The sequence below is a fragment of the Nicotiana tabacum genome, chromosome 21, assembly GCF_000715075.1.
Source record: "Nicotiana tabacum cultivar K326 chromosome 21, ASM71507v2, whole genome shotgun sequence".
Classification (NCBI taxonomy): domain Eukaryota; kingdom Viridiplantae; phylum Streptophyta; class Magnoliopsida; order Solanales; family Solanaceae; genus Nicotiana; species Nicotiana tabacum.
In genome coordinates, this window is record NC_134100.1 from 81096050 (window position 1) to 81104314 (window position 8265).

Sequence of the window (8265 nt, forward strand, 5' to 3'; positions counted from 1 at the left end):
ATGACTCCCTATTAGTACTATAGTACAATTTAAACTTCACACATGGAGAATTTTAAACTCATAAATATTTCACCACAAGGACCTCGTCCTTATATAACTTCCACCGCGGCTTGTAATCCGGTTTAAATATTTCACATCATATATAAAATGTGAAGATCTCGTACTCAACTCTGAATCACAAGTATTTTGCACATTGTGCCAACTGAAATTTCAATTTCCTTTCTTTCTTCTTTTCGATAAATTTTGTAAACATTTTTCATAACACATAATAAACCCTCATGCCGGTAGGGCATATAATTCATAAAATTGGAATCAATTATTCCGAAACACATCAAACCCACTGTAATGAATAATAAAAGTTACTTTTGGACTTTTAGTCCTCAATGGTGCCCAAAAATAAAAATGACAGACACGGGCTCACATCTTCAAATCTCCCAACAGGGATAAACATGTAAGTGGGTCACAAAATTACGAAGCTCACACATAAACGGAGCATAATAGGAGGACTCGCCTCAATATTCAAAACAGAATCAAATTAAGGGAAAAATATCATTTTATAACAAAAATCAGGATCGTACATGTAACGTCACTATCTGGTGTATTGGCCTCAGCCAAATCATAGCGATTATATCAACGGGTCGGGTCTCCACCTCTTAGGTGCCCACTACCTGCCTGTCCTCCACCTCTAGCTGATTGTACACGTGGAGTATTAACTAGAATAAAGCTTGTAGCTGGAGTGCTCTAATGAAATCTACCCCTTCCAAGTCTGAGACAATCTCTCTTGATGTGCCTAGTGTCACCATACTCATAACAACCCCTCAGAGGTCGTGGTTGCTCAAATTGGGTATGTGCCGGATAACTGAAATAATCATTATAGAAATCTCGTGCCAGTGGTGCATTGTAAGAACTTATTGGAGCAATCCGAGTAATCTGATGTGCGGACTGAGCTGGCCGACTGCTCGAGCCTCCGCTATAATGGGTCTTAGATGAAGAGTAAAATCCACTGAACCCTCCAGATCTTCGAGGCCTTTTGGCCTCATTAGACTCCCTTTCCTTGCCTAAAACACCCTCAATATTTCTCGCAATCTCCACTACTTGTTGAAATGGAGTATAAGTTTGCAATTCTGGAGCCATGCATATTTTAATATAATAATCGAGCCCCTCAATGAATCTGCGGACCCGCTCTCTGATTGTAGGAACCTAGATAGGTGCATACTCACAAAACCTGATAGCATATTCTGACACTGTCATAGTGCCCTGACGCAACCGTTCAAATTCTGTGTGCCACGCATCTCAGAGAGTCTAGGGAACAAACTCCTTCAAGAACATTTCCGAAAATTGAGCCCAAGTTGGTGGTGTTGCATCGGCTGGTCTACCTTCTTCATAGATTTTCCACCACCGATACGCTGTGCCTGACAGTTGAAATGTAGTAAAGTCAACTCTGCTCACTTCTACAATACCCATGGTGCGGAGAATACGGTGACAATTTTCTAGAAATCCTTGTGTAGTTGTGCCACTAAAAGTAGGTGGATTGTACCTTTTAAACCTCTCAAGTCTCTTTTGTTCTTCTTCTGATGCCTCTGGCCTGACCTCAGGCAGAACCAGAATAACAGGTTGTACCGGTATTACACCTGGAACCTGACCAATGTGAACCTGCTCCTCTGGAGTCGTGGTAGGAGTCTGATCTACTCCCCTAATCTGCTAAATATTCGGTGCAATAGAGATTAATCCCGCATGAGTTAATGTACCAAACATACTCAGGAACTATGCTAAAGTCTCCTGAAGTCCGGGGGTACCAACAGGTGCTTCTGGTACCTATCCCCCAACTGGAGCTACTGGTGGCTCCCCAACTGCTGTTCTGACAGGTGCTCTAGTCGCGGCACGCGCCCTTCCTCGACCTCTGCCTCGGCCTCTACCTGGGCCCCGGCCTCTTGCAGCCCTAGCAGTATGTGCGGATGCCTGCTCAGCTAACCCGGTAGAGCGTGTCCTAACTATCTGTGAGAGAATAGAGATACAAAGGCTCAAATTCCACAATCAACAAATCCGCACGACAGGAATGAAAGAAGTGGAAATTTCCTAACAGTTTTGTAGCCTCTCGAAGATAAGTACAGGCGTCTCCGTACTGATCCGCAAGACTCTACTAGACTCGTTCGTGACTCGTAGAACCTATGAACCTAGAGCTCTGATACCAACTTGTTACGACCCAAAAATCCCACCACAGGCTTCGTGATGGCACCTAGTCTCTAAGGCTAGGTAAACCGATTTCAGTTATATTTTTTAAGCCACTTTTTTTTTGAATTAAAATAAGTAATCAAAACTAACAGCGGAACAAATATAAAAAAAATACAACCTCCCAAGATTGTTAGTACTGAGTCACGAACTCTAACTGAATACATGGAATGATCACGAGGACCGAATATGCAATACTGTTTGATTACAAATTAACAGTACAATGAAATAAAAAGACCCCAAGGGACTGCGACGACCAAGCAGCTCTACCTTGAATCCTTACGATCCTGCTTTAACTCTGCTCAAGTCCGATATCTCCAATACATGGCTCTGCACAAAAATGTACAAAAGTGTAGTATGAGTACACCACGGTCGGTACCTAGTAAGTATCAAGACTAACCTCAATGGAGTAGAGACGAGGTACATTCAAGATACTCACTAGTCTAATAACCTGTGCAATATAATATACAAAATATTATGAAAGAAATAACACCAAGGCAACATAAAACAACCAATGATATGCACAGTAAGACAATAAAATCATCATTTAATATCGCTCAATAATTAATAAATATAATTACATCTAGTTAAATCAAGTTCTTCAATTAAATATCTTTCACATACAATTCTTACGAATAAAACTCTTTTTCAAATATAATTTTGTCGAATAAAAATCTTTCAAATACAATTCTTTCATATAATTCTTCTTGAATAAAAATTATTTCAAATAAATATTTTGAATATAATTCTTTCGATTAAAGAGTCACCATGTGACACCTCATTTCATATGTGTCTCAGTCCATTTTCATATTTTTCGTAAATACGAGTCTCAGCCTATTTTTCATATTTCCACGGTACCTCGTGCCCATAATTAAATCATCATATTTTTTCGGAACCTCGTGCCCTCATTTCATATCACAACTGTACGGACAATTCATGTACCAAATATCATTATCATTTCATCACAGCACCCCGTGCCCACATTTTATATCACAACTGCACGGACAATTCACGTGCTAAATATCCTCATTATTTACTCACGGCACCTCGTGCCTACATTTCATTTTATAATTCGCCTGGCAATAGCCGCAGGCTCTCAATTTCAACATAAATTAAATTATTATCAATTTACCAGCAACAAGACAAATTGCACAAGGTATAAAAATAAAAAAAAAAATTACAATATCACATGAAAATCATCAACACCACAATCCCACATCATCACATATCGTCCCTGACAACAGCCACCCTTATCGCTCCCATTGCCACAGTTATCACTCCTATAGCCACCCTTATCGCTCCGCCCAAACAATATCAATAGCCACACATATCGCTCCTATTGCCACCCTTATCGCTCCTATAGCCACGCTTATCGCTCCGCCCAGATAATATTCCAACAAACATAACCATAGTGAAATGCCACCCTTATACCCACATTATATAAACGGTGAAATGCCACCCTTATATCCTCAAAATAATAATTTACACAATACAATAATTTACGCGGGAAATTATCACGGCAACATAACAAAATCAATTCATATCACAATTTGCCCAATGGCCACAACCAAATTCCAAAGCTACAACCAAGTCAATTAATTTCACAACAAATAGCCAAAAGCTCCACACAATGTGTACAACACCCAAAATAATCAATAGAGATAGAAATTACTCAACATAAAGTAAAGTCTTCATTAAATTCAAATTTTCAATAATTATATAAACACTTCTTCGTAAGATCATTTAATTAATTATTTGTAGAGGGAAAATCCATAATGAAATTAAATTCCAATAATTATCAAACCAACAAATTCACGGAATTACATAAATAATCAAGTAACAATCACATCAAATTGTCATATAACAACAGATTCAACAATAACAACGATTTAAGAACAACAAATAGATGATTAAATATATACCAACAATTATCCAATTTACCACACAATATGCTCAAAACTTTAACTCAATAAAATTTATACATATAACCTGAGTACGTACTCGTCACCTCGCGTACACGGCTTTTCACATTTCACAAATGGCACATAAGACTCGATGCCTAAGGGGTAATTCCTCCACTCGAGGTTAAGCAAGACACTTACCTTTTTGAAGTTATGCCGATATTCCAAAATCGCCTTCTTGCTTGAATTGATCTCCGGACCGCTCAAATCTATCAAAATTAATTGCATAACTTTATTAAAATTAATCGGAAATAATTTCGGATAATAATACGTCAACTTAAAAATTTATTCCAAAAAGTCAACAAAAGTCAATGCGGGGCTCGCCCCTCAGAACCCGACATAACTTTTATGAAATCTAAACACCCATTCCGATACGAGTTCAACCATACCAATTTTATCAAATTTCAATAACAACTCGACCTCCAAATCTTAAATTTTTATTTTTTGGAAGATTTTATAAAAATCTTGATTTTTTCCATTTAAATCCGAATTAAACGATGAATATAATCATAGATTCATGAAATATAAACACTTTGGGACATATAACACTTACCCCAACCAAGCTTGTGAAGAATCCCTCCAGAATCGCCCAAATTCAAGCTCCAAAAATTCCAAAACGAAGCGAAATGACCATTTTTGGTCCTTAACATTCTGCCCAGATTCGCACCTGCGGGCACTGTTCACGCACCTGCAGGCACTGTTCACGCACCTGCGAAAACAACAACAAGCTGCCCAGAAATTCCAGCAGCTTTTCTTCAAGTCCGAATTGATCCGTTAACCTTCCGAAATCCATCCGAGGCCCTCGGAACCTCAACCAAATATACCAATACGTCCCAAAATACAATACGAACTTAGTCGAGGCTTCAAATTATATCAAACAATGCCAAAATTACAAATCGCGCATCGAATCGAATTATAAGTTTTTCAAATCTTCCAACTTCTATATTTTGCGCTGAAACGTATCAAATCAATCCGGAATGACTTAAAATTTTGCACATAAGTCATAATTGACGTAATGGAGCTATTCCCATTTCTGGAATCGAAATCCGACCTCGTTATCAAAAATTCATCCTTCGGTAGGATTTCCAAAATCTTCTATTTTTTTTAACTTTCGCCAAAATGCGTCGAATTGTCCTATGGACTTCCAAATCCGAATCCGGACATACGTCGAAGTTCGAAATTACCATACGAAGCTATTGACATCATCAAAATTTTATTCCAAGATCGTTTTCTCAAAAGTCAACTCTCCGGTCAACTCTTTTCATTTTAAGCTTCTAAATAAGAATTGTTCTTTTAATTAAATTTCGAATTTTCTGAAAATCAAACTCGACCACACCCGCGGGTCATAATACATATTGCGAAACTATTTGAGACCTTAAGTCACTGAACATTGTGTTAATTCTTAAAATGACAAGTCGGGTCATTACAGCGGCAGTACTGGGCTTGGGCCTGAGTTTCTTAGAAACTCAGCAGGCCCAAATAAATATACATGTCCAAGAAAAAGAGAAAGTCATTAGATACATGTTCTATAAATTCAACCATGCACCAGACATATAAACTGATGATCGAAGCAAAAATGTAACAAATTATCAATACTATAATACTATAAGAAAACTCATACAAATGTAGTAGTTATACATGGCAATAATTTATGTTGAAAACCTTTCGCTGTCATTAAATACTAAACCCCTAAAGAACCAAAAGTATCGATGAATTAAGGGCTAAGGAGGGAGTTCTACTCAAGGTTGATGCCCCCTTTGAATCTCCCGACATTTCAAAGTTCCCAAGGGACTCAAGGCCCAGGGCAATGCTTCTGCCGAGGAGAACAACCCAACCTAGAGTTAAACTCCACTCCCAAATACCCCTAACCACTAACGACTTTTTTTTCCCCTATGGGTTTAAGTTCAAATGAGGCCCTTTCAATGTAAACTAAATGCTATAATATCCCCTACCACGAAAGTATACTTTCTCATAACAGAATAACATAGGGACACATAAACATTCCTTATGAGTACATTTCTAATACCAAATGAGTAATACACACATCAAGTAAATCTGAAGGTCAAACTTCGAGCACATATAGGAGAGAAATAGAAACATCATGGTATACTGTTAAATGTCTAACACTGGGGAAATACATTCAAAGGAAAGGTAAAGAATACAGAATTCAGGTGTGTAGCAACCCAGAAAATGTAAATATTTCTACCCTGATAGACTAATTATAGATTGATTAGCTCAGATCTTGACACTAGCACATGCATGGGTTAATAACACTACTTGGAACCTTTTAAAAGGGCATCAGTAAAGGTTCAGACAAACGTTTACAACTAACCACTTTTACAGAAGTTATTAGAGATATCAGAAACATGATCAACACTCTCAATATGACTACAGGTTCACAGATTTGACCATGGAACTCCTAAGGTGCTCAACAGGATCACATTCATAACAATATTAACCTTAAGTAAACTATTATGTTCAGGTAGTATCAATAAATAACTTCTCATAAGATTTAAAGATCTGATTCAGTTCAGGTTAACAATAAAGAGAGGACTGAGTACTATTTTAAAACAAAGGCATGGAATCATAAAGACAAAACAGGGAAACATATAACATCAACTATGCATAGATACTTTAATGATTTTACAAAAGCAGGGGAAGCTTTACAAAGTCAGCAATGCCATGAGGAGTTTAAAGACAAAGAAAGTGTTATGCCAAAAAAAAGTTCAACTCAGATATACAAACTGAGATTTTATATCTAAACGTAAGACAACTATGTTCAGATTAATAGTAGTTACTATTCAACTGTAACAAACAAAAACCATGACCTGTTGTTATGAAAAGGGGTAACTTAACCTTAACAGAGTATGTACAGAAGGATTATTAGTATTCATAAGAGTTTAGGTAAGTAAAACTATCTCATATATGTGCAGACAATCAATCAGACGTCATTGTTTGACCAAAAAGTATAACTTTCAGTTAAAACTATTGTATTTATATAATGAAGGATTAAACCTAGTTAATGATAATATCTCTAAATGCGGGTCCTGAAAGTGTGGATAATATGAGACACATCTAGTGGGAGATTGACTATAACAAGCATTAAATATTTCAAAAAGTATGAGCAATAATGGAGGAGTAACTAGCAATAAATAGCATTTAAGTAAATAGGAGGAGTGATTCACCCAATGAAGAATGAACTAGATGATTGTTCCTCCTAACAATGATGAGTAATAGATAATCTAGAATGTTCGAACTATTCTCGGATCTGATAGAAAAGTATGGAATAATACGAACAAGAATCTTGATGAAAAGGTAATATTTGTATCTTTGCTAGCGAGAGAGAATCCTTTTTAGAAATATATTCTTATCACATGAATATTACATATCCTTTTTCCTTCTCTTTTGTCCTCTTTATATGGGACATATCCCTAGTAAACCCTAATAGTACATGTGCAGAGAATATTCTTTAGAATATCCCCTCTATTATCCTATTCTAAAAACTAGTCGTGACGATACTTTCCGCGGACCACGTCCTCAACCATCATAAGCATCCCGACCACGAGCTTCACAATTTTCTGATCGACCTCGACTGATTTTTCCTCAATACTTCCTCGCCCTATATGTTCCATAGTAGATTTTGACCTATACAGATAGTTCCTCTGTTTATTGAGGCCGTCCTCAGACGACCTCGATAAGCGGACTTTGTTGGTTATGGTCGAGGAGAGTGGACAAGTGGATCGAGCAGTTAAGTTTGGGACGAGCTGGCAACGTGGCCTTTCATGAGTCACAACTTTTGGGGTTTCGTCGTTTCTGCGCTAGAATGACGTCATGACATCATGTGTCATTATGGCATGTTTTCCAGAGGCTTTGCTTCATTTCCCGTGCGACTGTCAGTTGGAGCTTCCATTTCGGTTCTAGTGCTGGGTAATGATGGCATAATCTATTGGTTTTGATGCCCGAACTCTTATAAATAGAGATGTGATGACATACAATTGTTCTTTACGTATTTTTCTCATCAAACCTTATGACTTCTTCTCCTTCCTACTTTACTATGAGTCTTTTTTCCTGGTCT